Source organism: Mobula hypostoma, chromosome 14 (assembly GCF_963921235.1).
Source record: "Mobula hypostoma chromosome 14, sMobHyp1.1, whole genome shotgun sequence".
Classification (NCBI taxonomy): domain Eukaryota; kingdom Metazoa; phylum Chordata; class Chondrichthyes; order Myliobatiformes; family Myliobatidae; genus Mobula; species Mobula hypostoma.
This window is the reverse complement of record NC_086110.1, coordinates 7,771,507-7,786,184: the sequence shown is the minus strand read 5'-3', so window position 1 is coordinate 7,786,184 and position 14,678 is coordinate 7,771,507. Positions and strand designations below refer to the sequence as shown.

At 43.4% G+C, this 14,678-nt stretch overlaps 1 protein-coding gene across 2 annotated transcripts in view; it reads left to right on the top strand.

The window, feature by feature from the left end:
- Positions 1-14,678, top strand: part of LOC134356075 (RNA-binding Raly-like protein) — a 1,565,186-nt gene that overhangs the window by 644,724 nt on the left and 905,784 nt on the right. The gene's annotated exons all lie outside the window — the stretch shown is intronic.

The window sequence follows — 14,678 nt, the reverse complement described above, 5'->3', positions numbered from 1 at the left end:
CTTAATTAATGTAGCCATTCCAAACACATATAACTTACAGAAATCAGTTAGTGAAAAACACCAGAAGTATGCTGAAGTAAAAGAGGAAATTGAAAGACTATGGAACGTGAACAAGGATATATACATTATCCTAACAGTATTATCTACAAGTGATCATCCCAAGGGCCCTACACAATAGCATTAAACAATTAGGGCTACACGGTGATATCGATGTAAATCTCCAGAAAGCTACAATACTAAATGCCAATAGAGTAGTCCAAAAATTCCTAGCATTTGGCAAATGAGAGCGCTTGTCTATGCCCAAACCTTAGTTTTTACCAGCTAGGGCTGAGAAAAAAAAATATATATGAATAATTGGGTGGTGCTTTGGTTAGCATCTGTTCTCCATGCTAGGGGCAGCTGAAACCAATCCCTGGCTGTAGGCATAAAAAGCTATAGCCTTTCACTTTAGAAATGGCGAGATGTCCATGGAATAGAGTTATACGGCCACTGCCTATGGATCGTCAGGGCATGCCTGGAGCTAGCACGGGGCCTGACAAAATGCGAACCGCTAATGGTGCACTGCTGAATAGGTGGGCAGGCATTGGGAAACCCAAAAAAAATAAAGCCAGCATTCACGGTAACCCACCACACCACAGACTGCAACAGCTGCAGGAGTCTTGCAGGGTAGCAGTCCACGTACAACTGAGAACTCTCAAGCAGTTAAAAGATGAAAGGTAGGAATGAGATGGTCTTTGGAAGTAAACACTTCCATAATGTGAGTATATTATCGAGTAACAGAACTCTAATTTACTGAATCAGGCAAAAATACGGTATCAAATCAGAAACAATCAAACAAATTATACCTTGACACACATATATATGGATGATTTGAAATTATATGCTCCATCAATAAAATTAAAGCCATTGATTCAAATAGCGGAACTATTTTCTAAAGATAGAAACATGAATTTTGGACTGGATAAATGCTGAACATTAAACATAAAGAAAGGTGCAATAGAGCTAATAGAATACAAAACAGAACAGCAGGATACAGCTGATGGAGGAGTATGAAACATATACATATCTGGGATATCAACAAGGAAAAAATAGATCAGAGTGTGATAAAGGGAAAACTTTCGACAGAATTTATTTCAAAGCTTAAGAAAATTTGCCAAACAGAACTCAGTAGTGAAAATATAACAAGGACAATAAAAACTTTTGCTATACTCATATTAACATATTTTTTTGGCATCATCTCTTGGATCAAAACCAATTTGGAAAATTTGCTAAAAAAAATGAGAACTGAAATGACAGATTTTAGCAAACACTACATACACTCAAATACGCTTATATTAACCCTACCTAGGACAGAAGGAGGAAGAGGAATAACAGACATAAACCATTTACATACGTCTGATAAAACTTATAAGGATATATTTTCATCAATGAAAACAAGATTCAGCACATCACTCAAGCGTATGTAATTCTGATAAGAAGTACACTCCACTAAACTTAAATGAAAACACAAGCCAGAAAAAGGAAGAAATTATTACTACAGAGGAAAAAGTTAACCAGCGTAAGAGCATGACCCTCCATGGAAGAGATCTGAGCTGCTGAACGCCTGGCTCAGAGTTGGGGACCTCTTCCCAGAATCAGAAAGGTTCCTTGTTGGAATCTAGGACCAGGTGGTTAACACAAAAAAAATCAAAAATACTTAATAAAAGACCAACAAATTCAAGATGATACATGCAGAGCAGAAAATGCCAAGAGGAACCAGAAACAATCCTTTCTCAATTCCTGCAAGGATCGGAAGATTGCCCGTCTACAGATTACAGAACCTGCTGTCTGCAACACCGGCAGGCCCGGACATCTCCAGACTGTGATTCCTGTGCCGACCTCAATGGCTTCAACGACCTTGAGCAGATTCAAAACCCAGACTTCACTGCCATCAGTGCGGGTTCCAACTACCTTGGAAAACTTCGACGTGCCGATTGCACAACCTCCAACTCCGACTCCAGCCTTGACCTCAGGCTGGGTCTTCAGGCGCTGACGCTGGAACCCCTGTCACCTCTTCCCCCACCACCACTCTGCAATCCTGTCTCTGACAGGTCCCACTGGCAACTCCATCAAAGACTTTATCTTCCTCTCACTCCACCATCCCTGAACACCCCAACCCTCTCTTCTCCTCAGACACTACCAATCCCCTCCCCTGGCCCCTCCAATCACAGCTCTGGTCCGTGCTGAGTCTTCACCATTCCCTCCGATCTTCCCCTCTCTGAGGCAGAACATTTTGTCTTCAGTGAGGGCCCCACCATTGTCCACCTTTGCTCACACCTCAGCGAGTTCTGCACCTGCCATGGTGCTCAGCTTTTCTGCCACCTCAGTTTCTGAGCCTATTTCTTCGGCAAAGACTCTCCACCCTGTACTGATAACCCCTTCTCCCATCTTCAACCCTCTCCCTCTTCCTGGACACCCTGCCCTGGTCTTCTGCCTGCTTTGGACCTTTTATATTGCCAAGTGCCGACGGGACATCTACTGTCTTGATTCCAACCTCTCTCCTTCCGAACGCTCGGCTCTCCACTCCCTCCACACTAATCCTAACCTTGCCATCAAACCCACAGACAAGGGGGGTGCTGTAGTAGTCCTGTATACTGACCTCTACCTTGCCGAGGCCCAGTGCCAACTCTTAGACACCTCCCCTTACTTACCCCTCAAACAGGACACCACTAAGGAGCACCAGACCTTTGTCTCCCACACCATTACCGACTTTATTAGCTCTGAGAATCTCCCATCCACTGCCACCAACCTCATAATTCTCGCACCTGCACCCAGACCTCCATTTCTACCCTGTACCCAAGATCCACAAACCTGCCTGTCCAGATAGACCCATTGTTTCAGCTTGCTCCTGCCCCACTGAACTCATATCTGCATACCTCAACTCAGTGTTATCCCCCCTAGTTCCTACCTACATCCAACACTTCACACACTCTGGATCTTTTCAATGATTTCAAATTCCCTGGCCCCATCATCTTATTACTTCTAGAGATGCCCAGTCCCTATACACCTCCATCCTCCACCATGAAGTCCTCAAAGCTCTCTGTTTCTTTCTGAACACCAGAGCCAACCAGTTCCCCTCCACCACCACACTCCTCCGTTCTGTGGAACTTGTCCTCATTCTTAATAATTTCTCGTTTGGCTCCTCCCACATCCTTCAAACAAAAGGTGTAGCTATGGGCACTCGCATGGGTCCCAGATATGCCTGCTTTTTTGTTTGCTATGAGGAACATTCTATGTTTAAGCCTACACTGGTGGCTCTCCCCCACTTTTCCTGCGCTACACCAATGATTGATTTGGTGCTGCTTCCTGGACCCATGCGGAACTTGTTGATTTCATCCACTTTGCCTCCAACTTCCGCCCTGCCCTCAAGTTCACTGGTCCATTTCCGACACCTCCCTCCCCTTTCTCGATCTCTCTGTCTCTATCTCTGGAGACAGTTTATCCACCATCCTAAAATAAACCCATGGACTCTCACAGCTACCTGAACTATACCTTTTCCCACCTGTTACTTTAAAAACCCTTCCCTCAATTCCTCCATCTCCGCCGCATCTGCTCTCAGAATGCGGCTTTTCATTTCACAAGGAACGACATGTCCTTCTTCTTCAAAGAAAGAGACTTCCCTTCCTCCACCATCAACACTGCCCTCAGCTGCATCTCTTCCATTTCACCCACTTCTGATTTCAATTCATCCTCCCCCCACCCTACCAGAGATACAGTTCCTCTTGTCCTCACTTACCACCCCACCAACCTCCACATTCAGCACATAATTCTCCATATCTTCTGCCATCTCCAGTTGGATCCCACCACCAAGCACATGTTCCCACCCCACCCACCTCCCCAGTTTCTGCTTTCCACAGGGATCGCTACCCACATGGCTCCCTTATCCATTCTTCCCTCCCTACTGATCTCCTTCCTGGCACTTACCCTTGCAAGCAGAACAACTGCTACACTTGCCCCTACACCTCCTCCCTCACTACTATTCAGGGTCACAAACAGTCCTTCCAGGTGATGCGACACTTCACCTGTGAGTCTGTTGGAGTCATATACTGTGTCTGGTGTGGCCTCCTGTAGTTTGGTAAGACCCAGCCTAGATTGGGAGACCGCTTCGCTGAGCACTTACACTCTGTCCATTAGAAAAAATGGGATCTCCCAGTGGCCACCCATTTTAATTCCACTTCCCATTCCTGTTCCAATATGTCTATCCATGGCTTCCTCCACTCTTGTGATGAGGCCACACTCAGGTTGGAGGAACAACACCTTATATTCCATCTGGGGAGCCTCCAACCTGATGGCATGAACACCAATTTCTCAAACTTCTGGTAATGGACCTTCCCCCATTCGTCACCATCCCTCATCCCCTTTTCCTTCTCTCACCTTATCTCCTTGCCCACCCATCCAATCCCTGTGGTGCTCCTTCCCACCTTTTTTTACTTCCATGGCCTTCTGTCCTCCCTATCAAGCCCCCCCTCAACTTCTCCAGCCCTGTATCTCCTTCACTAATCAACTTCCCAACTCTTTACTTCCCCTCTCCCACACCTGGTTTCACCTATCACTTTGTGTATCTCCCTCCCTTCCCCCCACTTTCTTACTGTGTCGTCTCAACATTTTTTCTCCAATGCTGGTGAAGGGTCTCGGCCCAAAATGTCAACTGAACTCTTTTCCATAGATGCTGCCTGGCCTGCTGAATTCCAGCATCTGCGGATTTTCTCTTTGTGATTATATTACAGAATCCTGCAGCAGGTTAACCCAATTTGATTATTTACACCAGCACAATCAAGTGGCAAACATCATGCACCAAAATTTTGCTGATCCATTATTACAGATAGGACAATCCATAATGACTGCCTGGATATAATATTACAGGATAAACAAGAACAGCTTACTTAATAGATATAGCCATTGCAAACACAAATCACATGAAGAAATCAATCAGTGAAAAACACCAGAAATATGCTGAATTAAAAGAGGAGCATCAATAGGGTATCATCCCAAAGTCACTACACAATAGCACAGAACAATTTGGCTAACATAGCAGTATTTATGTAAATCTCCATAAAGGCACAATACTAAACACTACCAGAATAGTTCAAAAGTTCCATGCAATTGAGAAATGAGTATGCCAGTACCTCAGGTTTTACCAGCTTGAGCCGAGGAAAAAAACCCAACATAAATAATAACTTTATTTATGAGCACCTTCTATACAGATGATGCAACTGAATAATTCCACAACCTACAGACTCACTTTCAAGGACTCTACACTCATGTTCTCAGTATATATATTTTTTCATTTGCACAATTGCTTTCTTTAGCTACTTGCTTGTCAGACTTTGTTTATGTATATGTTTTAGCAAGTCCTATTGAATTTCTTTGTTTTCATGTAAGTGCCTGCAAGAAAACCAATATCCACATATTATATGGTGACATATATGTACTTTGATAATAAATTTACTTTGAATTTGAAATAAAGAGGAGTTCAATGGTGTGTGATAGAATAAGTTGCACGGCTGCAGGAAAGGGGAACAGGACTGATGGGATTTCCTGATAAGAATTAGAATTGGGGTCCTGCTGGCTTTCCTCTGTCCATAATGTGTTGGAAGTCTGGAATCCAGGGATTCATGTGGTTTATTTTTTAGTTAATGCAGACCTGGAACTGATTGCACAGCAAGACAATCAAGTTCCACAAGCGGTTGAATTATAAGTAACTGAGAAAAGCCCTGGTGGTTGCAGGCAAATGTACAGACCAAATGCATGCTGAGTGAAAGGCTATTTGACTGGAGGCTGGGACTAGACTTGGAAACATGAGGATAGACAGTCACTCCTCAAGTTTCGTTAATTGCTGATCAGAATGAACTTTAGTGTGATTTCCTTTCTCCTGATGACTTAGGCAGGCTGGGTTGACTGCTCCAAGAAGGCACAGACATTCTCCACTGTTGAGCTGTGCTGATTAACCAGTCAATTATCCAATTCCTGGTTTGAGGGCAAGCACCAGCACTAATGTAGTATGCCACAAATAGCAGTGAAATATGATCATCTGTGTCATCTTGTACATGGAATACTAATTCAGGCACTTTTGATATTTAGTTTTGTTTTTCTGAGAAACTGGAACTCCCTCCCTCTACACACACACACACACACACATTCTCTCTCTCTCTCTCTCCCACCCCCCCTCCCTCTCCCTCTCCCTCTCCCTCTCCCTCTCCCTCTCCCTCTCCCTCTCCCTCTCCCCCTTAAGGTAGCCCCAGGTTATCTTGAGTGAAAAGTACAATACAGAGAAGCAACGTAACAAATGGAAATTTCTGCTCTGGCAAGGCAGAACAATATATCATTTTAGTAGCAATCTGCACTAGTGTCAGACTAGAGCCATCTCTGTCCAACCAAGCATGATATCCTTGGCTTAAAGCTGGTGCAGCTATGTTTTCCTCCTGCAAAATCTGCCAGCAGGCACTGGCATTGTACTTAATATCTGATTCAAGTTCTTCTGCACACCATCAGTTCAATAAATAGAGTTTATATTGGATAAATAAAATATGATTGAGGGAGTGCCAGATTCCAGGAGACACTTGTTTGGTGATAGATTTAACTTGCTGTTCATTTTTGCATACTACTGGAACTATATAATTGAGAATAAATATAAAAGGAAAATAAAAGGCGCCACTCTTATCAAAGTTCAATCTCTTTGTGCACAAACAGTTGGAGCTCAAGGACCTTCTTCTTCGCCCTTGCGACCCCTCGGACCACCTTGACTGGCCGCCTGGGACCACCAACGGTGGTCGACCAGACGCTCCACACGAGTCCGTCTCCATCTCCTCGCCGAACGCCCTCCTCAGGGTCCAACCCCGTTAGCGGACATCACAGCACCTCGTCCATCCTCTGTCTCGCTCTCCCACCTTCTGCCCCAAAACCCCACGCATACAGTATCTTCAAATACACCAAAACCATAACAACTATCCCAATTAGTTAATAACATATTTCTTATCACACTCTAAACCAAAACAAGCTGCTAGCGCAAACTTTCTTAGCGTTTAACACAACAAAGCCGCATTCCCAAGATTAACATAACAAAGACGCCATTTTAATTAGCCTCCGCAGTAACATAAAAGTCGAAACCCCCTTACACACTTATCTGTGGACCGATCGGAAGTACTTCCAAAGCTTTCAAAAACTAGTGCTTAAACTGCAGAATGCTGCTCCAATTGAGAATAATGGAAACTAAGGTCAATCACAGAGTAAAAAGTCGACATTTTGAGCGGGGACCCTTTATCAAGACTTCTGCTGCAGGGTCTCAGCCTGAAACATCGACTGTTTACCCTTTTCCATTTATGCTGCCTGGCCTGCTGAGTTCCTCAAGTATTTTTTCTGTTTTCCTTAGATTGTGGCGTCAGTTCTGCGATGAAGTGTGTGATGTTATCCACACCGGACCGGTTTAGGAGCCTGTTGGTTGAAGGGAACCTGGTGGTGTGGGACCTAAGGCTCCTGTACCTCCTGCCCAATGGTAGTAGCGAGAAGAGAGCATGGCCTGGATGGTGGGGGTGATTGATGATGGGCACTGCTTTCTTGCGGCAGTATTCATTGTAAATGTGCTCAGTGATGCGGAGAGCATTGCCTATGGTGGACTGGGCTGTATCTTACCACTTTTTGTAGACATTTCCATTGCTGGGCATTGGTGTTTCCATCCTGTGGAATATGGTGTGAGTTTTCAAGCTTTTCTGGTATGTTCTGCTTTATGGGAGAGGGAAGAAAGAGAAAGTAAAAAATGTGACATTAGTCACATCTAAAATGGATGATCTTGTAGAACAGAAGGTGGAGCAAGCTCCTGTCTATGCCTGATATTCTGCTTAATTCCTTTGTAGAGTCTAGATAAATACTGTGAATTTTAAAGCATCAGCTTTCACACACCAGTGTTTAATTGTGGGAACATTGCAGTAAGTAGGCTGGGTAATTGATTTATTAAAAGGAGATCACATCAGAGTGACTGCAGCAATATTCCAACTCAACGGTAAAGGGAAACAGTATTTTTATTGAATTTCCCATTACATGATTAGACCTCTAATGAATCTTGTAGCAGTTGGGTCATAATCTTCTGCTAATTAAATTTAATCTATTGCTGATAAGGCAGATTAACTGTTTCAATACTGGCATGACGTATTAGACTTGCTATTGAATCTGCCTGTTCAACAGACTTAGCAATAAGTAACTTAATGGGAAATAATGTGCGAGACAGTGAGCAGTTCAGGTTTTCTGAAGTCTGAGAAATGAGGCCAGAGGGGGAAAATGTTTTCACCTTTGATACCATCAGCTGTACAATCTGTTTGAATTTAGTTAAGCACAGCACATAGCACAGTTCAGCAAAGAAAAAGGACATTCAGTCCATCGAGTGCCCGCTGACCCCAATGAAAATTTAAAATGAACATGGTCTATACCCCTCCATTCTCTGGCTATTTGTGTGTCTGTCTAAATGTTTCTTCAAGTCTCTGTGGCTGCGAGCTGTGTAATGTGAGGTTAGACAGTGTTGGCACAGTCTCTCAGTCAGATGGTAAGCAAGATCAATGTGTACCAATTCATTGGTTTGGGATGGGGGTATATAACACACAGGAAATAGGAACAGAAATAGGCCACGCGCCCCACCGAGCCTGCTCTGCCTTTCAAGATGATCATGGCTGATCTATGCTGACTTAAGATCCTTTTCTGTGCCAGATCCCCATAACCCTGATTTCTCCAATTTTTTTCTCTTCAAGTGCTTCCAGGAATTGTGCAAGTTGTACATTATATATCTGTATATAAATTGAGATACATTCTATATTGAGTTGGAGTTTAGAGCTAAGCAGGAGAAGTGTTGTGTATTTGTTTCAGTAATATTTGAGTAATATTGCAAATATATTGTTTGATTAAGCACTTTCTGTTTAAATAATTCATTGTGGGTTATTTGTAAAAGTACGTGAATTGCGCACACCACCATGTCATATGTGTGCGCCTTACTAAAGTAAAAAACAAAGTAGACCCACATCTCCTGGCTTCACATTTTCTTTCAGTCAGTTTTATGTTTGGAGTTACAAAACATACTATAACACTGACCTCAACACCTTTTTGGCTAGGGAGGGTGAAAGAATCAGGCCCAGGGAGACCCTTAAGCTTGCATTGTACAACATGTATTCATGGAGCATGGCAGTCTTTCAATGCAGGGCTATAATTTTGATGGTGTGTACAAGTGGGAGAAAAGAGGAACGTACAGCTGAGGATAACTAGCCTATTGTGTCATAAGAGATAATTATAGTAAGTGCTCTTGCTTTAACACATTGTCTCATGCCCATTAAATCTCCAGTAAGTTAAACCTCAGTTAAGCTAATGCATTGAATTACATTGAGTGCAGAAAATCTTGTTCTGGCTTGCCAGCCAACATTTCATTCACGAGTTTTTTTTTTGCTAATAAAGGGCTACTCTTTTATCAATTTTTTTCTCTTATAGTTGAACAAATTAGGCGGTTGTTTGATTAATAGGACCAGTTTTGCTTACCTTACCTTTGACCTTCTCGCTGTACAAGTATCTTAGGTAGCAGTTTCCTTGACAGTAAAGCAAAAAAGAATTAACACCTTTCACTGCCTTAAAGATGTAAAGAGATTTGACCTGTCATCACTGCTTTAATGTTCCAATTTGGGTGTAGCTTGATCCTGCACGCGACAGGACAGGAATCCACTTTGATGATAGTGCTTGAGGTGATGTTGCCCAGGATATGGGGAGGAATTTCTCTCCTCTTTATTGAGGAGTACTGGAGGTCTATAACTCAGCCCAGAGGGCCTTGGATTCCTGGGGCAAATAGCCGGTCTTATCCACCGGTTATAACTGCCACTCCTGGTGATTGCAAGCTTTTCTACCCAAACAGGTATCATGTCACCTTCTGCGCACTGCAGAGCCAAAGTGGCAGCCTTCCGTTTCACTGCATGCAAAGTGTCTCTCCACAGCATGCAGTTTTCCACTATCAATTTCCTATTGTCTGGGAATGCTTCTTTGAACTACTCATCCCTTCATTAGATTAGATTAGATTCAACTTTATTGTCATTGTGCCGAGTACAGATACAAACCCAATGAAATGCAATTAGCATCTGACCAGAAATGCAAAGAATAGTGTTATTTACAAAATAACTGCGAATAAAAAGTGCTGCAGCACACAAATATAAAAGTATTGAGACAGTACAATATGGATGCAATACTGCTTAGCGCTGTGATGTGAGGTTCAGCAGTGTCACAGCCTCAGGGAAGAAGCTCTTCCTGTGCCTGCTGGTGTGGGAGCGGAGGCTCCTGTAGCGCCTACTAGATGGGAGGAGAGTAAAAGTCCATTTTTAGGGTGAGATGCATCCCTGATAATGCTTTTCGCCCTGCCCAGGCAGCGTTTATGGTAGATGTTCTCAATGGTGGGCAATTGGGTGCTGATAATCCACTTATATGGATATGGTTCTCCAGTGTTAATGTCCCATGAATGGGAATTCCTGCATTAGGATATTCATTTCCCTCCCCATTGGATGCATTTTTACAGTGATAACTTCCCAGTACCATGCCATTCCACTGCCCAACACATCCGCCAGCTCCAAACTGGCTGGAATGACCAAAATACTTTTTTGGATCTCCCCCTGCCCCTCCAACTTTCAAATCCCTTACTCACTCTTCCTTCAGTTAGTCCTGACGAAGGGTCTCGGCCTGAAATGTCGACTGCACCACTTCCTACAGATGCTGCCTGGCCTGCTGCGTTCACCAGCAACTTTGATGTGTGTTGCTTGAATTTCCAGCATCTGCAGAATTCCTGTTGTTTGCGTTTAAAAATACTTTTTATTTTCATTTATCCAGCACTGACTTAATGCTCAGCTTGAAAATGGGAAAAGTGATTAATTAGATGTTTAAAACAAACATGTACCACCATTTCCAGTAGCTCTGCGATCCATCACAGGTGTGACTATTGCTGCTGGGCATTTGACGACCAACAAGTTAAGGCAGGGCATCTCCATCTGTAAGGGACAGAGCCAGCCACTTTTGGCTGGAAAGCCGCACTGATCCTGGCTGATTATCTGCTGCTAGTTTCCCAATCGGAGGGGTGTGTCCAGCCAGAAGCAGCACTTAAACAAAAGGTACTGCATAAATCATAGAGGAGAGAAGTATCGTAAAGAAAAGAGTGTTGAATGAACAATAAACTGAGGTAGAAGTAATGAGGCACCTGATATTAGCATGTTAAACTTATCTTCAGTAAATGACATAAGGAGGAGAGGGTTACTTGTGTAAAGATGCTTGCTTTTGTAACTTCCACTTCAACAACAAAAGGGAAAGAAAGATTAACGAAGACACAAGAGGTACTGCAGATGCTGGAAATCTAGAGCAATACACACAATGAGCTGGAGGAGCTCAGCAGGTCAGGCAGCATCTACACTATGGATGGGAATAAACAGTCAACTTCACGGGCCAAGACTTTCAGCAGGAAAGGTTAACTTTATTTGTCACATCGAAATATACAGTGAAAAGTATTGTTTGTGTCAAATCAAATCAGCGAGGATTGTGGTAGGCAGCCTGCAAGTGTCACCAAGCTTCCTGTGCTAACATAACATGCCCACGACTCACTAACCATCACTGTATATCTTTGGAATGTGGGAGGAAACCGGAGCGCCTGGAGAAAATCCACGTGGTCACAGGGAGAACTTGCAAACGCCCTACAGACAGTGGTGGGTCTTACAGCTGATGTGCTGTAAAGCATTGCATTAACCACTATGTTCCTGTGCCGCCCCACAATGTCAGTGCCCTGTTGAAACCCTTGCTATCTCAAGATTGACTTGGACCACTACCCTCCAGGATAGTGGCATCCTGTCTTACACCCTCTGTAAACATTATTTGGTCCAAAGTTCAGCTGCCCACGTCCCAATTTGTACTTGACACTGTCTGCTGGCTCACTAGCACTTTAGTTTTGAAGTTCTATTGTTTGCATCCATCTCCTTTTCTATTCTTAACTCAAGTGCCCCATCTTTGTCACCTCCTACGACCAAATTCTGTCCTTTTAAGAATGTTTGCTTTCCTTTTCTGGACAGTTTTACTATGTTGTTGACTCCCTTGCTGATCAGGCCCTCAGCTGCCTTGGGTAGGAAGGAGGCTGGAGGGGGAGGAGCAGGGAGAACTACACAGAGGATTATAAAGGGGTATTGATAAGATGAGTTGTCATATCTTTTTCCCAGGGTAAGATAATGTAAAACTAGAGGCTAAGGTGGGAAGAGAAACATTTAAAGGGGATTTGAGGGGCAATGTATTCACACAGAGGATGCTGACAAAGGCAGGTGCAATTATGTTTAAAACTCATTTGGGAGAAATACATGAATAGGAAAGATTTAAGAGGATAAAGGCCAAATGCAGTAAGATGGGACAAGTTCAGAAGGCATCTTAATCAGCATGGATGAGTTGTGTTGAATACCTTTTTTCATGCTGTATAACTTTATGAATCTATAGATAATTCAACAGGATTGTACCCGGAATGATAAATTTAGATCCGGAGAGGTGCTGGTATCCGTTAGTCTCGCGAGTCCATGGATCTGCGCCTGGAAAGTCTTGCTATGTCCTCTCCAGGGCGCAGGCATGGGCAAGGTTGTATGGAAGACTGGCAGTTGCCCATGCAGCAAGTCTCCCCTCTCCACGACACCGATGTTGTCGAAGGGAAGGGCAAGGGCCAATACAGATTGGCACCGGTGTCGTCGCAGGAGTTACCAGAACGAGGTTGAAGGCAACATCGGACTACCTTAGGGACTCCAGCTCCGGATTTGTCCTCAGGGTTTTCTCCCGAAGCCTTTCCCATGAGTGGGTATGGCCACGAGGCAGCGCGAGTTTGAAATCAGAGTTTCCCTCTCTTAGATGGACTGCGATCCCAGGCTGACGAGCTCCATCTACCCGAAAGATTTGGAGAGGAGGATGTCAATAAAGGGCAGAATGTACAGGGTAGATGCTGACCTCTCCTCCTAAAAAGGACAGTTAAAAATTGGAGATGTGTTCTCAGGTTTGAATCTAAACCAGTCAAAAGCAGGTCCAGATGATAGTTCTTCATCCAGTTGGAATGACCTTTCCACCAGCAAGGCAAATCAGGATACATATTTTCTGTGGACAGATGCTTAAGGGAGGGTGTGTCAAGGAATGAAAGTCAAACAAGAGAAACTACACGTGTGATCAATACCAATGAAGCAAAGGAGCATGTTCAATGGGCAGAACAGCATTTGACAAGACACACAAAGCACTGTCATTATAGTAGTAAACAAAGGTGACAATATGGTGACCTTTAATTCCAAGATTACAGTGCAGACTATTTGCGAGTTCAGTGATTATTTGCTGCAGACTACCAATCCAGGCTTCACAATTTTTCTGATTTGAATATAGAACATAGAACATTACTAGCTCCTTGGCCCACGATGTTGTGCCAACCTTTAACCTACTCTAAGATCAATCTAATCCTTCCCACCTAAAAGAGTGCTTCTCTTTTCTTTGTAATAGCATAGAATAATCAATTTTTCTTTTCATCTTGCTGTTGAGGATGGAAGTGATGCAAATGGTGGGATTGAAATAAAAGGTGTATTCTATCTAACTAGCCCAAATCCGAACAAAAATAGAGAGCCAGTAGTCCACTTGCTCATGTATTTCTGTTGCTTAGTTAACTTATGTCACCCCTTCTGAAATATTGTTTGCATGACATATAACGTTAGTGAAAAGCAAAAGAAAATTCTAGATTCTGGAAATAGAACCCAGAACAATACAGTACAGGCCCATCAGCCCATTGTGTCTGTGCTGACCATTGTAACAAATTAAACTAATCCTATCTGCCTGCACATTGTTTATATCCCTCCATTTCTGCCTGTAATGAGTCTGTCTACGTACAATCTGAAATAAAAGCAGTTCTGAAAATATTCAGCAAATCAGTCAGCATGTGTGGAGAGCAAAGCAGAGTTAATGTCTCAGTGTTAGAAATGATGATAGCTTAAAAACCTACAATGTGACCTCTGTTTCTCTCTCCATTGATGCTGCCTCACCTGCTGAGTATTCCCAGCAATTCTCTGTTTTTATTGCTCTGGAGAGCAATGTTGGATTCCATGCCCCTCTCATCTGATGCAACCCTTAGCAACCTGAGCTGAGAGTGGAGGCATGTCAGATTGCAGAAAGACACAAGGACGACATTTCCCAACATATCGAATTGGCCGAGAATTCCAGTGATCTTTGTCAAAGATGTGGGACTGGGCTGTGATGACAGTGATCACCAGCTCTGTTTTTCAGTTGACCACAGTCTCATCTCTCTGGAGTACACTTCTTACAAACTAGCTTATGGAAATTTTGGCTCAAGAAAGCAGCAAATGCCTATATTTAAGAAAAAATTTGGTCACCCTTGTCATGGGTAATTTACAAGTTCACCTGCTCTGTGTGGCCAATCCTATGTAGATCTGATGGGCTGCTCCTCAGTCTCACCAGTTTGTAAATTACAAGTTTACCTGCTCTGTGTGGCCAATCCTATGTAGATCTGATGGACTGCTCCTCAGTCTCACCAGTTTCTCCAGTGGCTAGTTGCTTGCACAACAGCCATTTCTCTGTCCATCCTCATCCCTGACCAAGAATTGTGACAATCTCTTACTTAATCCGGTTTG